Raw genomic sequence first — 22,562 nt, forward strand, 5'->3', positions numbered from 1 at the left:
ATCTAAGACTGCCCGGATTGGCAGCCCCTTGAAAGACCTGCAGGATCTAACTGTCCCTATTTCATTTACCCACACACGTACACACTCTCCTCTATAACTCCCTCACTCTCTCACACACACACTCCCTCCCTACCTTCCTGCTGGTCAGCATCTTTACGAATCCTTCGATAGGTGGTATCGCTATTTTTATTTTTTATGCCTGTGTTCCTTCTTCCCTTTTTATTTCTTCTTCTTACAACAATCCATTTAGCATTTCCTGCATTGCTGGCTTGGTGGTAATAAACTCCCTTAGCCTATTTTTTGTCTGTGAAGCTCCTGTTTCCCCTTCAATTTTGAATGATAGCCTTGCTGGATAGAGTATTCTTGGATTCAGTCCCTTGCTTTGCATGTCTTGGTATATTTCATACCATTCCCTTCTGGCCTGATGTGTTTCTGTTGCAAAGTCATTTGATACTCTAATGAGAGATCCCTTGTAGGTAACTTTTTCTCTCTAACTTGCATTTACACACTATCTAACTTAAGATTCTTTCTTTGTTGTTAACATTTGCCATTATAATTACAACATATCCTGGTGTGGGTCTTTTGGGTTCATCCTGTCCGGGACTCTCTGTGCTTGTGTGACTATTCTCTTCCCCAAGTCAGGGAACTTTTCTGTCATTATTCCTTCAAATAGGTTTTCTAGGTGAGGTTGAGATGGCCCCGGTGAGGTTGAATCAGCCCTGGTGAGGTCTAGTCGGCACCAGTGAGGTCAAGACTGCACTGGTGAGGTCGAGATGGCCCCAGTGAGGTCGAGACGTCCCCGGTGAGGCTGAAACGGCCCCGGTGAGGTTTAGACGGCCCCGATGAGATTGAGACGGCCCCAGTGAGGTTGAAACGACCCCAGTGAGGTTGAAACAGCCCCTGTGAGGTTGAGGCGGCCCCTGTGAGGCTGAGAAAAATACCACATGAACTCACTCATTTATGGATAATAAGGACCATTATATACTGATGAACAGAAATGGATACAGAGGCAGAGCAGCATTGAGCATAATGTCAAACTACAGTGGGAACCCTGGGGAGGATTGGGGGGGGGGGTAGGAGATCAACCGAAGGACTTATATGCATGCATATGAGAATAACTAATGGACACAAGACACTGGGGGGTGGGGGAAGCCAAGGGAATGTCAAGGGGGGGGGGGGGGAAGGAGACATGTGTAATACTCTTTGTAATACTTTAAGAAATAAAAAAAAAAACAAATAGGTTTTCTATTTCTTTCTCCTCTTCTTGTCCTTCTGGAACCCCTATTACATGAATGGTGCTTTGTTTCAGCTTGTCCCCAAACTCCCTTAAACTCTCCTCCTGTTTTTAATTTTTTTTTTGTAATTGCTGATTGTGTTGGGTGTTATATTTGACCCTGTCTTCTCACTGATTGGTCCTCTGCTTCTTCTAGTCTACTGTTGAAACCTTCCACTGTGTCCTTTATTTCAACTATGTTATTCTTCATTTCCTTTTCAGTCCTACACAGTGAATTTCTAATCCAGATGGTTGAGCATCTTTATAACCATTAACCTGAATTATTTATCTGATATATTGCTTGCCTCTATTTCATTTAGTTCCTTTTCTGATGATTCCTCCTTTTCTTTCCTTTGGTGATTGTTTTTTTGTCACCCCAAATTTTCCTATTTCTGGCCTTGGTCACTGCTTGGGTTCCAAGAGGTTAAAGACCCTACTGGCCCAATGGCCCAGCACTATTAGCCCGGAGGCTGGGTCTGTATTGAATCTCATGCCTTTAATGTCTATACTCTGAGTTGTACCCACTTCTCCCACAGATTTGGTCCCTCAGTTGTCCACTTCAGATACTCGGGGTGGAGATGGTGTGTGCACAGTTCCTCACAGAAATATAAATATTGGATCATTTCATTTATACATTGAATCTGAAAAGCACTCAAACTCATTGAAACAGAGATCAGACTTGTATTTGCCATGGGTGGAGATTGGGGGTAGGAGAATCAGGAAAAGGTGGTCAAACGGTACAAACTTCTAATTATAAGATACATATTTAAAAGTTGTTAGATATTAGATATTAATAATTCTCATTACCAGGAAGAGAAAATATGATTATGTGGAGTGATGGATGTTAACTAATCCTATTGTGGTATACTTTTATATATATATAAATTATTATGTTTACACTTTAAACTTTTATAGTATTATATGTCAACTCTATCTCAAAACTGAGGAAACTATCATAAAATAAAGTTTCATAGTTTTCTTTAATAAAGATGTCTCATATTTTTAAACTAATTTTCATTGAGGTAATACTGATTTTTAACATTATACAGTCATGTGCCATTTAATGACTAGGATACATTCTGAGAAATGAGTTGTCATTGTGAGAACATCATAGAGTGCATTTACACACAAACCTAGATCATGCAGCCTACTACACACCTGGGATACAGGGTATAGCCCATTGCTCCTTGGCCATGAGCCTGTATAGCATGTTCCTGTACAAACAACAGAAGAGTAAATCAAGCCTAAGAATGTGATATCATCGAGATATGTAGTAAACAGGAGATGTAGGAGGCTGCTGCCTGTGTAACAAGGTGTGGGAGAGGAAAAAATACTTTTCCTTCTATCCTTCTAAGTTCTTCTAGCCTAATAATTTGGTTTTCTCCTGCATATATATCTCATGTCAATTTAATTAACTTTACTAACATGTATACCTCCTATATACATGGAAAAGACCTAAGAAAACTGAGCAACTCACCAATAAGTTGGAAGATATTACCTTGAACACATTCAGGTAGATACAAAGACTTCATTGGAGATGGAGAGTCAGTAATGAAGGTTATCTGCAAAAGCACAGCAAAGGAGGGTGATTGTTATGCAGATTAAAGCCCAAGATTTCTCTTTCTAATAATCTCTAGAGAGTAATCCTCCTCTTCCTAGTACAGTGAGGACAACACCCTTAAAAATGAAAATTTCCATTATAAATGTAAATGCCCTTTACCACGGATAACTTCTACTTGGTTTTCAGATGTCCTTTAATTATCCCAAAATAATACCCCCAAATAGGTATATTTTCAGGTGGCAAACTATTCCCCCTGTTATTGAATATCTTTATAGTTTTCTACCTCTCAGTAAAGATATCAGGTTTTCTCTTCACTCATTGACTCATTTAAAGAAACAAAATATATTGAACTTGTAATCACTGATTCATTCACTCATTCAAGTAGGAACTTTTGAGTGTCTATTATGCTTTATACACTGCTCCTTTTAGCTAGTTGCTTGGAATACAAAATGAATAACTTGTTTCATCATAGAGATATTAGTCACAGCAGTTGGCCTAATTCTGACTTGAGTGATTCCATTTTCATATGCTAAATCTTTCATCTCAGTAAAGAAACTGATTACACATGACAATTTCATTTTTAATTTTTGCAGCTAAGCTTCTGTTTTGCACCATCTTAGAGATGTATCTACTTCAGAGAAGATAAACTGATGTGAGCTCTTTGTAGGTGTTCAAGTATTAAACAACTCCTAAGTTAACTCGTGATTTAATATGGTGACTTGTAGGTCCCTTGGGTTTTCAGGACTTTGTTGGTAAAAAGAAATATTTTGCATATTAAAACAAATGCAAAATTCCAACTTCTTTCACCTTCCAGAGGACATCAAAACCTAAATTTATTTGTGACTATGCAAAAGGTATTTAAGTAAGTTCATCAGCCTGTTATACTTAACATTTAGTTGAATCCTTTATTATTATAATAAGAATAGTCTTATCAAAGTATGTGGAGAATTGCATTTTATACTTAGAAAAGAAGGTAGCTTCAATCATCTCATGAATTCTTCTTGGCTATTTTTAAGAAAATGAGGTTACACAGGACCTACGATTATACTTATAAACACATAAAACACCAGACTGTGAAAGTTAAATACTGAGTTGTTGCAGTTTTGTTGAATATATTTATTCAATAAAAGGGTCATGACATGTATCTTCGGAGAAACAAAAACCCTGATATTTCATTTCAATTGTGATCAACCTTCAATAAAAGAATAAAATAAGTGTCATGAATATTTTTCATTCGAATTTCAGGCAAGAAGATGATGTAGTGGAAGCAGACTTTTTAGATTTTTACAAATACCCATATAAAAACAAACAGAACATTTGGATAGAAAAAAAAAAAAAACTGTGTGGTCAGTATTTAAAATAAAAATAGGTGCCAAAGATCCACCCAAGCCCCAAAATACAAGCAGGTGTAAATAAATTATTAAGACCTAGATGGCCTGGTTGTTATTTAGGCTTGTGTGGAAAACACCAGAGGGAAGTAACAAGACTTTTGAAAAGCTAGAGAACAGAAGAATCTCAAAAATCCAACAGGTTTTTCTTGGAAAGCGCAGCAGCAAAAAAGCACAAGATTTATATGGGAAAGTAAAATAGATTATTGTGATATATCTAAGACGTATACATCTTATGCAACAGTGAAATGGAGTAACATTAAAGTACTCAGGAAAAGATGTAAATCAAGCTTTTCCTTTTCAGTGCAATTGATGACCGCTAAACCCTGTATGGTTTTCGCCTACCAACTGCATTCCTCAGTGCACACCAGATGCTTATGTAAATCTCAATTGGACTGAAAAGTCCAGGTACCTAAAAATGCTAATTAATATCATAAAAACATATGAAGGTAGAGTAAAATGCACTGGTAATGTTAAATACATGGTTAAAGTCAGATTTTCTAAGATGGTAATTGTGGTGCATAATTCATTTATAATTCTAGTATAAAAGTTAAAAACAAAACATCTACTTATATAAAATCCATGGGTGGTGTTCATCACGACCACAACCATCGCTACCAAGCAGAAGGAAGTCAGTCCTGCAGGGGTTGTCTTGGCAACGGCCGTGCCCTCCCCTAAGCTCTTTCCCAGAGCTGTTTCCTGTAAGGGTGGGGTTTGAGGCAGGAACCCGCCCTGGGAGCGTGGAGGCATATCTTTCTAAAGCAGTGGTCGGCAAACTCATTAGTCAACAGAGCCAAATATCAACAGTACAACGATTGAAATTTCTTTTGAGAGCCAAAATTATTAAACTATATAGGTAGGTACATTGTTATTAACTTAATTAGGGTACTCCTAAGGCTTAGGAAGAGCCACACTCAAGGGGCCAATGAGCCGCATGTGGCTTGCTAGCCGCAGTTTGCCAACCACAGTTCTAAAGTGTGCCACACCAGCACGGCCAGGGGTGAACCTGAGTGGGGGTGGCTGAAAGGCTTAGAAAATACAGATAAGAGAATGAAAGCCAGGTCTCAGTGGTATGCTGCTTCTCTGAGAGACAGCGACCACGCCCACAGCCATGCCTTTATTTTATAGCAGATGCTAGGAGGCAAAGTAAGGGTGTGACCAAGATGTTTACAAAATTCTCCTGGGTTTCAATCCTACTCAACTACATGCACCTGAACTCTATCAAGCCTACATCATACAGGCACATGGGGCCACGTGTTCAGACCATAGGTTCAAGCTTACAATTACAGCTGTTGGCTATAATTGTGCTGGGAGGGCCCTGCCCTCCAAGCTGGGACTTGCACCTGGCAATGAGAGGACTGTGCCCTCTCATCAGTCCAAGGCTTTAACCTGTCCAAACCACTGTAGCAGCTCCCCATAATAAATTTTTAATTCTGTTTCTTCGTTACTGATGTTGTGGCCCTACCCCATAACAAAGAAACAATTTCTGGAGGTTGAGGCCCAGGAATAAGGATTTTAAAAAGATTCCCAGGTGATTCTAATGTGTACCCAAGGTTGAGAACCACTGCTATAGATAATATTAAAAATATATCTAAAAGTGCAATTCTTTGTCCAAAACATGAGCATGTTCAAAAATTAAATGAAGAAAATTTGGACATACTCATAGGAGATTTTCACACATATTTGGGTGATGATTCCATTGATTCCACAGATGATGCTGAAAAGGGAAATTTTCCCATCGAATTTCTTAATAGTATTACTCCTTCAGGAATGCCATGTCATAAATTAAAATTGAAAGTAGGTGCAATCATCATGCTATTGAGAACTCTCAATAGTAAATAGGATCTTTGTAATGGTACGAGATTTATTATCAAAAGATTACCACCTAACATTATCGAAGCTGAAGTATTAACAGGATCTGCAGAGGGACAGGTTGTTCTGATTCCAAGAATTTGCCCCCATCTGACACTGGCCTCCCATATAAATTGATTTGAGGATGGTTTCCCACGATGCCAGCATTTGTGATGACTATTAATAAATCACAAGGACAAACTCTAGACAAAGTAGGCATATTCCTACCTGAACCCTTTTTTGCACATGGTCAGTTATATGTTACTTTCTCTCGAGTTTGAAGAGCATGTGATGTTACAGTTAAAGTTCTAAGTACTTCATCACAAGGGAAATTAGTCAAGCACTCTGAAAGTGTTTTCACTCTTACTGAGGTATACAGGGAGATAATAGAATAAGTTTAATCACTTTATCAGTCATTGTTTGCATCACTGTTTTTATATCATGTTTTTGTTGTTTTCATATCATGTTTTTTTTGTTTTTATATGATGTCTCTGTTGTTATATCCTTTTGTTACTGTTTGTTTATTAATAAATTTATATATTATTTTCATATACATTTTACTAATTTCCTTTCATCTCTCACACTTCTATTATAGAGAAAGGGCAAATAGCAATATTAAAATATCTCTGCTAATTAATTCCCTTTATTTTTAAAATATATTTTATTGATTTTTTACAGAGAGGAAGGGATAGGCACAGAGAGTTAGAAACATCGATCAGCTGCCTTCTGCACACTCCCCACTGGGGATGTGCCCGCAACCAAGGTACATGCCCTTGACAGGAATCAAACCCGGGACCCTTGAGTCCACAGGCTGATGCTCTATCCACTGAGCCAAACTGGTTAGGGCAATTAATTCCCTTTTAATGTGTATGGATTTTGTGCACTGGGCTACTAGTTAAAATCATAACTACAATAATGTGTTATGTTATACATTATATAAAAAATAGATAAACTAACAAAAATAATCTAAAATGGTATTGAAAAGAAAAGCAAAAATGTAAGGTTTGGGAATGCTATCAAACCTAAATTGTTATCAGTTTAAAATCATATGTTAAGTCCTGGCCGGTTTGGCTCAGGATTGCAATGTCAACCTGCAGACTGAATGGTCATGGGTTCCATTTTGGTCAAGGGCACATACTTGGGTTGAAGGCTCAATCCTGAGACCCAGTCGGGGAGTGTGTGGGAGGCAACCAATCAATGTCTCTCTCACACATAGATGTTTCTCTTTCTGTGTCTCTTTTCCTACCTTCTACTTTCTCTAAAAATCAATGGGGGAAAAAATTCATGGGTCAGGATTAACAAAATAAAATAGGAGGCTAAAATGAAGATACTTTTTGTAATCCTCATCCTACATAATAAAGAGGGAATATGCAAATTGACCATCACAAAGATGGCTGCACCCACAGTGGAGGCCGAGTTCCCATAACTAGCAATCAGCAAGGACCTGAGGCTGGGCCCCACACCCTCCCACCCAGCAGGGCTTACAGGGGACCTGAGGCTGTGTCCCCCTCACCCGACAGAGCTTGATGGGGGACCTCAAGGTGTGCCCCCCACCCCGGTGCTGGGCCAGGGGACCTCAGGCCATGCCCCCATCCCTGGCACTAGGCTGGGGGACCTGAGGTTGCGTCCCCGACCCAGTGGGGCTTGACGGAGTATCTCAGACCATGCCCCACATCTCCAGCCCAGCAGGGCTTGACACTGGATTTCAGGCCACATCCCCACCCGGCATGGTTTGTCGGGGGACCTTAAGGTGCACCCCCCACCTCGGCCCAGGCTGGTTGACCTCATGCCACACCCCCTGCCCTGGCACCAGGCCAGGGGATCTCAGACTGTGCCCCCGGCCTGGCGGGGCTTGACAGGGGACCTCCAGCCATGCCCCCTGCCTGGTGGGGCTTGATGGGAGGGTGCAGCCTGAAGTGGGACCCACAGTGTCAGGATCTAGCCCAGCCATGGGCAAACTACGGCCCACGGGCCGGATTCGGCCCATTTGAAATGAATAAAACTAAAAAAAAAAAGACCGTACCCTTTTATGTAATGATGTTTACTTTGAATTTATATTAGTTCACACAAACACTCCATCCATGCTTTTGTTCCGGCCCTCCGAGAACCCATTGTGGCCCTCGAGTCAAAAAGTTTGCCCACCCCTGAGCTAGCCCAATGGGGGTGAGGCCAGCTGGGTCTGGGTCTTGCGCGATTTTGAGGCACATGTGGGTGGGTGGGGACTTGACTCTGGGTCCTGTGGTGTGCCCCAGTCTCTGACAGGAGGAAGATTTTCATATACATTTTACTAATTTTCTTTCATCTCTGATGCTTCTATTATAGAGAAAGGGCAAATAGCAATATTAAAATATTTCCTCTAATTAATCCTTTTTAATGTGCACGGATTTTTTGCACTGGGCTGCTAGTTATAAATACAAAGAAAAAACCCATAGAAATTATACAAAGGAATATGATGAGGTAGCAAAAGTACACTGAGGTCAAAAGTCATCAAATCACAAAAGAGAACAGAAGGATAAGACAAGGAATGATTCTATGTAAGAGTCAGAACACAATTAACAAAATGGCAGTAGTAAGCCCTTACCTGTCAATTATTACTTCAAAGGTAAACAGATTAGAAAGTGAAGAAATAGTGAAAAATATTTAAATAGTAACAACAAAAAGAAAGCTGGGTAGCTATACTCACATCAGAAAAAATAGATGTTAAACTAAAAATGATAAAAAGAAGTGACAAAGAAAGTCATTATATAATGATAAAGGAGTTACATTAATTATAAACATTTATGCACTCAATATCAGAGCGCCTAAATATATAAAGCAAATACTACCAGAAATAACAGGAAGCATAAACAGCAATACAGTAGTGGCTGGGGAATTTAATAACCCACCCTCAACAATGTGTAGACAATCCACATTGAAAACCTATGAAAAGCACCAAATTTGAACACTATAAAGTGAGTGAAACTAACAATCATCTACAGAAATTTCAACCTAACAGCAGCGGAATACACATTCTTCTCAAGCACATATGGATGTCATTTTTAGGCTCCCCCAAAGAGGTCTGCATAAATTCAGGAAGATTGAAGTCATATCAAGTTTTTTCTCTAACAACAATGGTATAAATTAGAAATCAATAACAGGAGAAAACTCATGAATATTTAAGAAATAAACTACTCTCTCCTAAACAACAAATGAATCAAAGAAGAAATTAAGGGGAAATTAAAAATAATAGTATCTGGAGACAAATGAAGATAGGAACAGGGCCAAAATTTATGTGATGCAGCAAAAGAAGTTATAAGAGAGGTGTATGTTTATAGTAGTAAAAGCATACATCAAGAAAATAGATATCAAACAATGCAACATTCCACCTCAACAAGAACAAACTAAGTCCAAAATTAGCAGATGAAAGGAAATAATTAAGATTACAGCAGGGAAAATAAAATAGAGAACAGGATAACATTAAAAATGATCAACAAAACCAAGGGTTGATTCTTTTTTTTTTTTTTTTAAATATATTTTATTGACTTTTTACAGAGAGGAAGGGAGAAAGACAGAGAGTCAGAAACATCGATGAGAGAGAAACATCGATCAGCTGCCTCCCGCACATCCCCCACTGGGGATGTGCCCGCAACCCAGGTACACGCCCCCGACCGGAATCGAACCTGGGACCCTCCAGTCCGCAGGCCGACGCTCTATCCACTGAGCCAAACCAGTTTCGGCAAGGGTTGATTCTTAAAAAGTTAAACCAAATTGACAAACCTATATTTAGCAAGAGTAAGCAAGGGGAAAAAAAAGAAGAGGGCCAAAATCAACAAAATTGTAAATGAATGAGGTGATATTAAAAGTGATACCACAAAAATTCATGAGTCAATAAACTGAAAAACTAGAAAATATGGACAAATACTCAGAAACATAAAACCAACGAAAACTGTATCGAGAAGAATAGAAAATCTAAATAGACCAACACCAAGTAAGAAGATTGAAATAATAATCACACACACACAAAAAATAGAAAACAACAACAAAAAACATACAGAAATCCAGGAGCAGATGATTTTATGGGTGAAATCTATCAAACCTTTAAAGAAGAATCAATGCCTGTCTTTTTTAAACTCTTAAAAAAATAATTAAAGAAGAGAAAATCCTCCCAAAGTCATTTTTTTGAGGCCAGTATTATCCTGACATCAATGCCAGGTAAGATATTATAAGAAAAAGGAAAACTATAGGTAACAGAGCTCATGAATATAGATGGAGAAATTCTCAAGAAAATGCTAGCAAACTGAATTTAGCAACACAGTAGAAGGATTATATACCATGATCAAAAGGCCTTCATCCTTGGAATGAAAGATGTTTAATATAAACAAATCAATAAAGGTGAAACACCGTATTGATAGAATGAAAATAAAACATCATATTATCATCTCAATAGATCCATAAAAACATTTAACAAAATTCAAAATTAATTTATGATAAACCAATTAGGTATAAAATGAACATATCTCAATATATTAAAGGCCAAATAGGACAAGTCCACAGCTAACATATTATTCAATGGTGAAAGGTTGAAAGTCTTTTCTCTAAGATCAGAAACAACACAAGGGAGCCCATTCTCAGCAGACTTATTCAATATAGTACAGGAAGTTCTAGCCAGAGAAATCAGGCAAGAAAAAGGAAGAAAAAACTTCAAAATTGGAAAAAAGTAAAATTCTCTTCACCGTTTATATTTTATATAGAGAAAATTCTAAAGACTCCACCAAAAACAAACAAACAAACAAACAAAAAACTGCTAGAACTAATCAACAAGTCAGTAAATTTGCAGGATACAAAATTAATGCACGTTTCTATGCATAATGAAGAATTATGTGAAAAAGAAATAAAGAAAATTATCTCAGTTACAATATCATCAAAAGAATAAAGTAGCATTAAGTCTTTTATTTTATCATTATTGACATGACATATCAATCATTTGGAGAAAGACCTGTACACTGAAACGACAGCATATTGATTAAAGAAATTGAAGAATACACATATAAATGTGAAGAATTAATATTATTAAGAAGTTCATACTAATCAAAGACATCCATAGATTCAATGCAATCCCTATTAAGATTCCAATGGTACTTTTTTAGAAAAGTTTAAAAATCACTAAGATTTATATAAACTACATAAATAACTGCCAAACTGCCAAAATAATCTCAGGAAAGAAGGACAAAGTCAAACATTATACTTCTAATTTCAAACTATATTACCAATCTATAGTAATAAAAACAGTATGGTACTGGCATAAAAACAGATATATAGATCAATGGAACAGAATCAAGAGCACAGAAATAAAACCATGCATACATGATCAACTAATATTTAACAAGGAAACCAGGAGTACTCAATGGAGAAAATATAGTCTCTTCAATAAATGGTGCTGGTAAAATTAGCAATTCACATATTAAAAAAATGAAACTACTTCTATGTTTTATAATCACAAAAATTGGCTTAAAGTATATTAAAGGCTTAAATGCAATATCTGAAACCATAAAGCTCCCAGAATAAATATAGGGGAAAAGCTCCTTGAAATGTGTCTTGGACAAGATATTTTGGATACAACACCTGAAGCATAAACAACATAACCTAAAATCAGTGAGTGTGATACATCAAGCTCAAAAGCTTCTGCCCAGCAAAAGAAGTAATCAACAAAATGAAAAAGCAATCTATGGAATAGGAGGAAATATCTGCAAATTATGTTTTTGATAGGGGTTAATATCCAGTAATAAAAAATCAATCAATTAAAAAGTGGCAGATAATCTGAAGTTTTCCAAATAAAATTTTAAAAAATGGCCAATAGCTACATAAAAAAGTGCTCACATCACTATAAAGGTTTCTCAAACAGTATAAAGGTTTCTCAAAACATTAAAAAGAGAATTACCATATGATCTGGCAATTCTACTTCTGGGCATATATCTGAAAGAAATCAAATTATCGTCCCAAAGAGATATATGCAGCATATTTACTATACTGAAGACATAGAAACAACAAAATCCGATGGATCAGTAGATGAAGTATGTGGTAGAAATAAACAATGAAATACTATTCAACCATAAAAAAGAAGAAAATCCTGCCATTTGCAACAACTGCACGGACCTTGAGGGCATTTTGATAAATGAACTAAGTTAGAGGAAAACAAAGTAAGGATCTCATTTATATGTGGAATCTACAAACAAAACATTTGATAGTAAAATAGATCAGATTTGTGGTGGCCAGAGATGGGGTGGGGGAATTAGGTGAAGGTAGTTAGAAGGTACAAACTTCCAGTTCTAAGATAAGTAAGTACTTGGGATATAATGTACAATATGATGACCATAGTTAATACTGCTTTAAGGTACATTTGCAAGTTACTGAGAGAGTGAATCCTAGAAATTCTCATTACAAGGAAAAAATTTTATCTATGTAAGGTTATGAATGTTACCTTACTGTGATAATCCTATATAATAAAAGGCTAATATGCAAATCAACTGAATGGCAGAATGACCGATCGCTATACATGCCCTGACCACCAGGGGGCAGATGCTTAATGCAGGAGCTGCCCCTTGATGGTCAGTGCACTCCCACAGGGGGAGCGCCATTCAGCCAGAAGCCTCTCCCACCTCCACAGCAGCACTAAGGATGTCTGACTGCCGGCTTAGGCCCTGTGGGGAGCAGGCCTAAGCCAGCAGTCAGACATCCCCCGAGAGCTCCCAGACTGCGAGAGGCCACAGGCCGGGCTGACGGACCCCCCTGAGTGCACAAATCTCATGCACTGGGCCTCTAGTGTGTGTGTATATGTGTGTGTGTGTGTGTGTGTGTGTGTGTGTGTGCATACACATACACACATACACATACACATACCAAGTCATTATGTTGCACACCTTAAGCTTAAAACTAGTGGCCTGGTGCACAAAATTCATGCACGTTAAAAGGGAATTAATTAGAGGAAATATTTTAATATTGCTATTTGCCCTTTCTCTATAATAGAAGTGTCAGAGATGAAAGAAAATTAGTAAAATGTATATGAAAATCTCCCTCCTGTCAGAGTCTTGGACTTGCCATGGGACCTAGAGTCAAATCCCCACCCACCACTCACACGAGCTTCAAAAACGCAGGAGACCCAGACCCGGCCGGTCCCACCCCCATTGGGTGAGATCCAGACCCAACCGGCCCACCCCTGTCAAGCCACTCCAGATGGGGGGCACAGTCTCAGGTCCCCCACGAGGCCCTGTTGGGTGAGAGGGTGCAGCCTCAGGGCCCTGGCAGTGCTGGGGCAGGGGGCGCAGCCTGAGGTCCCCTGGCCCAGAGCTGGGACTAGGGGGGATGGCCTAGGGTCTTTCTGCCTGGCGCCAGGGCAGGGGGCACAACCTGAAGTCCCCTGTCAAGCCCAGCGAGGCTGGGGGCACAGCCTTTGGTCCCCTGTCAAGCTCAGTGGGGCATGTGGCACGGCCTGAGGTCCCCCATCAAGCCCTGCCAGGCAGGGGTGTGGCCTGAGTTCCCTCGCCCCAGACAGGCGCCATGCAGCTTCAGGTCCCTGCTGTTTGGTCATGATGCTAGCATCTTGGCTAATTTGCATATTCCTCTTTTATATAGATAGATGTGCTGGGGAGGGGTCTACAGATGCATGTACACCTTAGCTTTAATGTCATTTCCTACAAAATGAGGTAAAATTATTTTCTTTCCTTAATGTTGTCTTCCTGATATGCACATATTTTTAACTCATACGCTATAGTACTGTTGACATGGTGAAGGTACAGTTTAATAAATGAAATGGACATTTATTTCTCGGGTTTAAAACCTGCTTGAAACACAATCCACCACCTCATTTAAGGGCAATGCCCTTAAAATGATTCTTCATAATGCACTGTAAGGGTTATCTGAGGTCTTACAAATGTCTGGCTCTCTCAGGGCCTCCTACCTCATCTGTGTATGAGTAACTGTCTTAGGCAATCCGCAGAAAACACCCTGGAATATTTTCATATTGACGACAGTTGGAGAATGCCTAAGCACTCGGAGGTATAGCTTCCCACGAGTTTGGGAAGTTAAAGAGCACTGAAAAGAAAATGTATCACTTATCTTACCAGGTGGCATATCTCACGCAGGAACGAGAAGAGGCCTTGGGGGAAGTGGGCACTGATGGACTGGGCTCATCGGGAACCACTTGTGGCTGCAGATGTTGCTGCGACACTGTGATGTCAGCCCTGGCATTCATAAGGTGCTCCAGTTCTGTCATCACGTGTGCTTACCTACTTTCCTCCCTGAAGTTTCAACGGACTTTATTTTCTTTGCCATCCTGGAAAGAAAAATAAAAAAGCTAATAAAGCCATGTCCAGTTAAAGAAACACAACAATAATGTAATGCATATTTAATGAAATTTTAAGTAAATAATAAAGTGACTATACAATTCCTTATAAAAAGTTCAACTAAATCTTGACTCATGTAAAGATAATTACAAACAGACATATTCTAACCAACATTAAGTATACATGGAAATTAAAAAAAAATCAGAACTGTACTATTTGCGATATAATTTGGGGGGGAGGAGAAATCAGGAGACCATATTATCTCAACTTTATTTTCTTCAGATAGCAAGCCTTTCTTCTAAATAGATTACCATGTTTAATTAGCACTCATGACTTTGAGGAATGTGGATGGACACACTCTTTGACTTGTTTACCCATCTCTAAAAAAATTTCTGATGCTAGTTACAAGGTTGCAGCAGTCTGAAGGTGAATTAACAAAATTTTTAAAATGTTATAATATGGTAATTGATTTTATTTCTAGATATGGAAAAATCCCCAAGATTTCAAAGAGAATTTTGATATTGCCCTGGCCTATTCTAAGGAATTGAAAATTTTCTTAATAATGGAATTACAAAGACAGTAGGGGGGTGAAAAAGAAGGAACAGATGTTCAGGCATAAATTTTTTAAATATTTTGAGTTGTAATTTAGAAGATAGAAACCCATTGTAATTTAGTAAAATTACGCTTACTATATATTTTTATTAATCTCTTTATTTGTGACATCAATGAAAACAGCAAGATTTCTATCACAATAACATTTTGCAAAAAATCATTTTTTCCTTCATGTTAACAGAAATGTGACCATCTAGAGATGGGTGTGTTGTCTGTCATTCTGCTAGTATCTTATTCTTACTGTGTTTACTATTCTGAAAAACATATTCTCTGCTACCAAACTTCTCAACAATGTGACAAGTGAACCCAGAAATCATGCGTTGGGGAATAATTTGGGAAGTGCTGTAACAGGATTGCCTGGAGATGATTTGAGGGTGTTTGGGAGGAAAGGTCATAGCTACAGAAGAGTGGCTTTGGACCAGAGGCAGCATTTATCATTATTGGGTTAGTAATTAGGATGTTTGGGGGCTGAAGTGAATGTCATTACCATTCTTTCACCATTGTTAGCATAGCCAGATAGCATAAAGGGGATGCTTACTTTTTAAAACACCTTTTCTCATAGGAAACTTTAAATATTCTGTAAAAAAGTAACAGTCGTCCATGAAGTAGATAAACACAAATGAATGAAAGATGGATTCTAGAGTTAATGAGCCAAAGGCCCATGAGAGTAATACCTTAATCTCCAGAGTAAGTATGTTTTAATCAGTCCTTGTCTGGTGGATTGTTTGGTTGCATCCTCGGTTGGAAATTTTGTTCCTAATGCAGACAACCCAAATAGCATTAGCTCTTTATTAGTTTCTTGCATGGCAAACCTGAAATAGATAGTAAAAACATTTCTGGACAACTGCTGGCCTCACTCAACTTGATCATATCCATCCATTCTTCTACTGGGTCTGGCATTCCTGAATTCCTGAGCCAGAGTTGTGGGATCTTCAGTGCGTCTGTTTGTTGGCATGCTGACTGACTGCCCATCCATTGCTTTCACATATCTAATAGGTACCACAGAATTTAATATTTAGGGCCTTGATCTATCTAAAACATAATATCTAAAGCTTCCATTTTCCGATATGGATATTAAGACTCCTGCTAAAATGATTTGGTCATATTCACAGAGCTAGACAGAGTCTGTCAAAGCACATTGAGCAAATCTGTCAGAATTTTAAGGTAAAATAAACTTCATTAATATGGTGATGTGGTAGATGAAGCAATATCCACATTATGGCAGAAGATCAAAACATTAGATTTCCATTACATGTTAACAGTTCATATATATATATATATATATATATATATATATATATATATATATGGCATGAAGTAAAATATACCAGCAGTAATAGCTTATTCATTTATTTCTCTAGGAATGTAACTTATTTTCTAATTGAAGTTTGAAGATGCAGATGAGTATAATGTAAAATGTATTGGTCAGGGCCCACCTGCTATAATTCTTAACTTTGTCTACTATAATTCAGCGGTTCTCAACCTGTGGGTCACGAACAATGAAAATACATCCTGCGTATCAGATATTTACATTACGATTCATAACAGTAGCAAAATTACAGTTATGAAGTGGCAACGAAAATAATTTTATGGTTGGGGGTCACCACAACATGAGGAACTGTATTAAAGGGTTGTGGCATTAGGAAGGTTGAGAACCACTGAATAGATGGTTGAGTTTTAATCCCATAAAAACCTCTTGACTTCCCTGGGGCTCAGGAGGGAGTTAAACTAGATCATTCTTTCCAGCCCTGAGATACTGTAAGTCTCTAGAAGACAAAATTTCATTTATTTTAAATACGTATACATTTTAGACACAGAGGCCAACTTAATACGTTTATTATATCAGCTTACCAACTACAAATGATTCAAAGCAGTTTATGCTTTAAAAGTGCTCCTCTAAGTTTGCATTTTATATTTTACTTTGCATGTGTCTGGGTTATTATATGCACATTATGTACAGTTGAGCTTATTAATTTTAAAAAAAATGAAACACTTCTATTTAAGTTTATATGAAAATTCAAAGGACCTAGAAGATCCAAACATTTTTGTAAAAGATGAACAAAGTAGGAGGTTGACACTGCCTGAGTTCAAGGCTTATCAGAATGGCAGAGTGATCAAGGCTGTAGGCACTGGCATTCAGACTGGTAAATAGATCAGTAGAACACAACAGAAGAAATCTTTCAGATTCATTCTTATCCATATACGGGCACTTGATTCTTTGACAAAACTAGTTTAAAGGTACTTCAGTCGCTGGAAAAATGGATGTTCACATATAAAAACTTAGGTCAGTATTTCACACCATGTACAGAAATTACCTCCAAATAACTCAAAGAGAGTGATGTTCAGAGGACTGACGGCATGAGAGTTCCCCTTGGCCTCTTGAAGTTTCAATCATGTGAACAGCTATCATTCAACAAAGGATTCCCTGTTCAATGCACAAACACATCTGAGAGATTTGCACATTGAAACATCTAAAGGTGAGCAAGTGGGAATGAACTGGGAAGGTGAGCAGGGAGAAGAACCCAGACAGGCCAGGGATGCAGCTGAGTTCACTGAGGGGCTCATCCCGGAGAGGGGAGGAATCAGGTGGCTGGTACGCTCTTCAGCTGGGAGGAGCAAGGAGATGCAGTGAGCATCCCTGGGGTGTGGGCAGTACTACCTGCATCTGGGCCCAGTGACCTAGGCAGGGACCAAGCACAGAGGCACAGCCAGAGCTGTCTGGCAATCAGCATTCCCTTAACATCTCACCCATCCTGTGGAGTTGCAGAGCACATCATCTGCAACCCAAGAACTGGTACCACACACACACTTTTTCTCTGAGCAAGGAGCTCACCATATTAAATTAGCACTATATTTTATTGTGACTAATCCCAGGGTTGGGTGGAGGTGCGGGGGCGGGGGGAGGGGAGGGCGCTGTGGAGGTCTGCTGGTCGCCATTGCTGGGAGGGCAAAGCAACAAAGGGGGCATCCAGTTCCCCCAGCTCACCCCACCCCCACACACTGGTGGCTGCACTGCTGGCAGGGTCTGGCTCTGGCTGCCAGGCACAGCTTCCACAGTGAATTCTACCAAACATTCAAAAGAGATTTGATACCTATTATTCTCAAACGCTTTCAAAGAATTGAGAAAGAAGCAATACTTCCTCACACATTTTATGAGGCCAACATAACTCTGATACCCAAACCTGGCAAGGATAACACAAAAAAAGAAAACTTTTTGTTACAGATGCAAAAACCCTAAACAAAATACTAGCAAATCAAATACAACTATACGTTAAAAATTGGTCTATCGCCATAAGCTGGGGTTCATCCCAGGGGTACAAGGATGGTTCAACATATGCAAATCAATCAATATATCTCATTAACAAAACAAAGGATAAAATCATATGACCTTTTCAATAGATGCAGAAAAGGAATTTGATACCATACAACATCCATTTATAACTCAAACACTCAACAAAATGGGTATAGAAGGCAAGTACATCACATAATAAAGGCCATATATGGACAAACCCTCCGTTAATATCATACCCCCAATGGTGAGAAACTGAAAGCTTTTCCTCTGAGATCAGGATGCCCCCTGGCACCACTCTCATTCAGCATAGTGCTGGGAGTCTCAGAGCACTCAGGCAAGCAAAAGAAAGAAAAGCCATCCAAATTGGGAATTAAGAAGTAAAGGGTCACTTTTTGCAGATGACATGATTCTTTATATAGAAAACCCTAAGGACTCCACTAAAAAACTATTAGAAATAATGAATATTTACAGTAAAGTCAGAGGACACAAAATCGATGTACAAAAATCCACTGCATTCCTATCCCGTGGTCGGCAAACTACGGCTCACGAGCCACATGCGGCTCTTTGGCCCCTTGAGTGTGGCTCTTCCTAAGCCTTAGGAGTACCCTAATTAAGTTAATAACAATGTACCTACCTATATAGTTTAAGTTTAAAAAGTTTGGCTCTCAAAAGAAATTTTAATTGTACTGTTGATATTTGGCTCTGTTGACTAATGAGTTTGCATATACTAACAATACAATTTCAGAAAAAATAAATGAAAAAACATTTGTTTGCAATTGCAACCAAAAGAATAAAATACATAGGCATAAACTTATCAAAGGATGTGAAAAACCTACGTACTTCATTCCTGCATTCAAGGTTCTTAAAATATTGTTAGTGAAACATACACACTGGAACACCAGTGAAAAGAATACGTATTATATAGAAACAAGCACATACATACATACATAAGGAAATTAGTAATGCAAATTTAATGAAAAAAATTTGGGTCAAGCTTTAAAGGACAATGTAATGTAGGGCAAAATGGAGATAGAATGGGAGAGAGAAAGAAATAGAAATAAACATATTAAATTAGCACTATATTTTATTGTGAATTTAAAAGAAGCAAAGCAATTTCATTAACTTCTTCTTTGTTTTATTGCAGTTTGGTTGGTGAATATTGTAACTACAGCCCCCACAAGGTCAGCTAATGCTGCCTATGGTCTCTAGAGCTCCGGCTGCTATAATTGCGCATCGGAAAACAAATGTTTATGCTTCGCAGTGTGTGTGTGTGGTTTTTAAATGGAGGAAAATAAAACATCTGGGGCATCCGTGAGAAGCAAAAATCAACTGCCATTTTTCATGATCAAAATGCTGAGTGACTTTCCAACGAGCCACAGATCAGTGCATATGTGGACGCTGACATGAAATGTGTTAGGTACATTACAGCATCACTGACACTAAATATTTGCCTTACTGGAAAAAAATACATATATTGTACTGTGAAAAACATACTGAGAGGGCCGGTCAGAATGGCCAGATACCAGTTGGTAAGCCTCAATTTTCTTCTGCCAGGAAATATTTTAGTTGGGGCAACTAAAGGTTTAAAAATATATACATACATACATACATACATACATGAATAAATTAAAAGGTTTTCCAGAATATTCCACCTAGAATATTCTGTTTGTAGTAGTTTCTCCCTCTGTTTTTTTTTTTTTTTTTTTTCCTGCCAGCCCTTTTTGCAAGTTTAATTCCTATTTACTCTCTAATACTCTACCATTGTCTCTTCCTGGAAGAGTCCCAAATCCCCAGGCTGGCTGTAGTTTTCTTTTGTTGTTTAAGTATGTTATATCTTGTTTACCACTTGATAGCATTTAGTCCACTGCATTGACTATCTGTTATGTCTTCTGTCTCCTCCACTGGGACAACCAGGACCAGTAACTATGAATTCTTCATCATGTCCATGTATAAATCCTCCTAAACACCCAACACATACTTGATTTAAAGTATGGGATAAAATGCCTTTTTTCCCCCTCAAATATCACTAAAAATATACATAGAAAATAAAATTTAAATAAATATGTAGCATACTAAACAATTAAAAAAGAAATATCAATCAGTTACATTGGAGAATGTATGGAAATTAAAGAGCTCTTTTGTTCAAATCAATCACAGAACTAAATGCAGCCACAGAAATCAGCAAGCTGCTGAAGAAATGGGTATTGATTTCACCAAGATCGCCAGGCCCCTCCCAGAAGCCATTAGCCAGAGTCTGCTGTAAGGTGTTCTAAAGGTAACTCGCTGGGCCAATCCTCTGCCCTCCATAGAAAAACAGCTCTAGTTGTGGTTTGCTCACAGGTTAAGAATAGCTAGGGAGACCAGCTCTCTACGCAAAATAAAGAATGTGTGTATGGAGTCTGGAAAGTGGGATAAAGCTACAAAGAGAAGCAAGTTGCTGTTTGAGTCACCTGTCCCTCCACATGATGCATAGAGCTCTCACTTACCCACGAGTCATGGCCAGGGCTTTGCAAATTGCACAGTATTTCCTACTAGAGAAGCAGGGACCACTAAAAAATACCCATCAGTTTCTAATACTGATAATTTATTATTGCCAATCTCTCTATTATTTATGTAAATGTTATAAACTATTACTAGATATGTGAGGAAAAGGAAAACAGATAATACGTCAAATAAGTCGACTTTCAAGAAAACAGAATATAAAAAATTAGATGTAGTATATATAGTCAGAAATTCAAGAAAAGTTCATATCCATAGAACAATAGTCTGCTTAAAAAAAATTATTCTTCCTTTCACCTGTTATCTTCACTAGATCTTGCCAATTATTCTGTGACTATAACAGTGCCTAACAATGCACACACTAAGTTTCTCTGCACATCTGTGCTCTTAAATTCAAGCTAGCTAAAAGGATTCAGAAATATAACACTAAAATTTTCAATTGATAAAAGGAGGTGAAATCTAAGTCCTTATTATTAAAAAAGTAATCCATTTATTAACTATTTATTAAGCATAAATCATGTGTCAAATACTTTTCTAGATTCTGAGGATGCATCAGTGGGAGAAAAAAATAAATTATTTCCTTCGTGAAACTCATATTCTAGTGATAAAAAATAAAAATTACCAGATGATGATAAGTTCAAAGAAGAAAAATATGATAGGTAAAAAAAGGAAGAAAGATGGTATATTTTCAATTGTGTTGTTGGAAAATACTTTTCTGATAAAATCAGATTAAACATTGATTTGGAGGCAAAGAGTTTGTTTTGAGTTGTATAAGTTCTTTATATATTTTGGAAATTAACCCCTTATCAGATGTATCATATGTTCTCCCATAGGTGGGTTTCCTTTTCATTTTGATGATGATTTCTTTGCTGTGCAGCAGCTTTTTAGTTTGATGTAGTCCCATTTGTTTATTTTTTTCCTTTTTTTCCCTTGCCTTAGGAGATGCATTGGCAAAAATATTGCTACGTGAGATGTCTGAGATTTTACTGCCTATGTTTTCCTCTAGGATTTTTATTGGTTTCAAGTCTAACATTTAAGTTTTTATCCATTTTGAGTTTTTTCTTGTGTGTGGTGTAAGTTGGTGGTCTGGTTTCATTATTTTTTTTTTCATGTACCTTTCCAATTTTCCCAACACCATTTATTGAAGAGACTGTTTTTACATGAGTAAAGAGGTTTTCATGCAGAACATAGAGTGAATATAAACCTGGTGACAAAAATCATGTTTTTTGGATGTTCAAAGACGAAGGAGCTGAGGCGGGCAATGTGGAGTGAAGGTAAGAGCTGAGTCAGTGGGGCCACCTGGGAAGGATTGTGCAGGACCTCCTGGCCGCTGCCTTTGAGAATACATCAAGGTGACTCCAGAGTGGAAGCAGGGAGTAGTCAGAAGGTTACCGCAATAACCGTGGTTTTGAAACAGGGTACTCAGATTCCGGTATATTCTGAAAGTAGAGCTGACAGATGGGATGGGAGTGTGAAAGAAAGCAGGTGAGAAGTCATGCTATTTGCTTGCCATTCCTTGAAGTACATTTCTAATTGCGTACTTAATATTTTGACTACATTGGATAAAAGGAGGGGTAAGAATGTAGGGTCAAGGAAATAGCACCAAGGATAGTTAACAATTATTGAACATGCAGTGCTAGCAAACTTCTAAATGCTTTTTATGCATCACAATATTAGATATTCACAAGAATTCTTTGAGCTAGATACTATTAATGACCAGTGTCAAATAAGCAAACTTGACCTTAGAGATGGTATACCCAAGCCCTAA

The sequence above is a fragment of the Myotis yumanensis genome, unplaced genomic scaffold, assembly GCF_028538775.1.
Source record: "Myotis yumanensis isolate MYYU_CA2020_CCGP unplaced genomic scaffold, mMyoYum1.0.hap1 SCAF_21, whole genome shotgun sequence".
NCBI lineage: Eukaryota > Metazoa > Chordata > Mammalia > Chiroptera > Vespertilionidae > Myotis > Myotis yumanensis.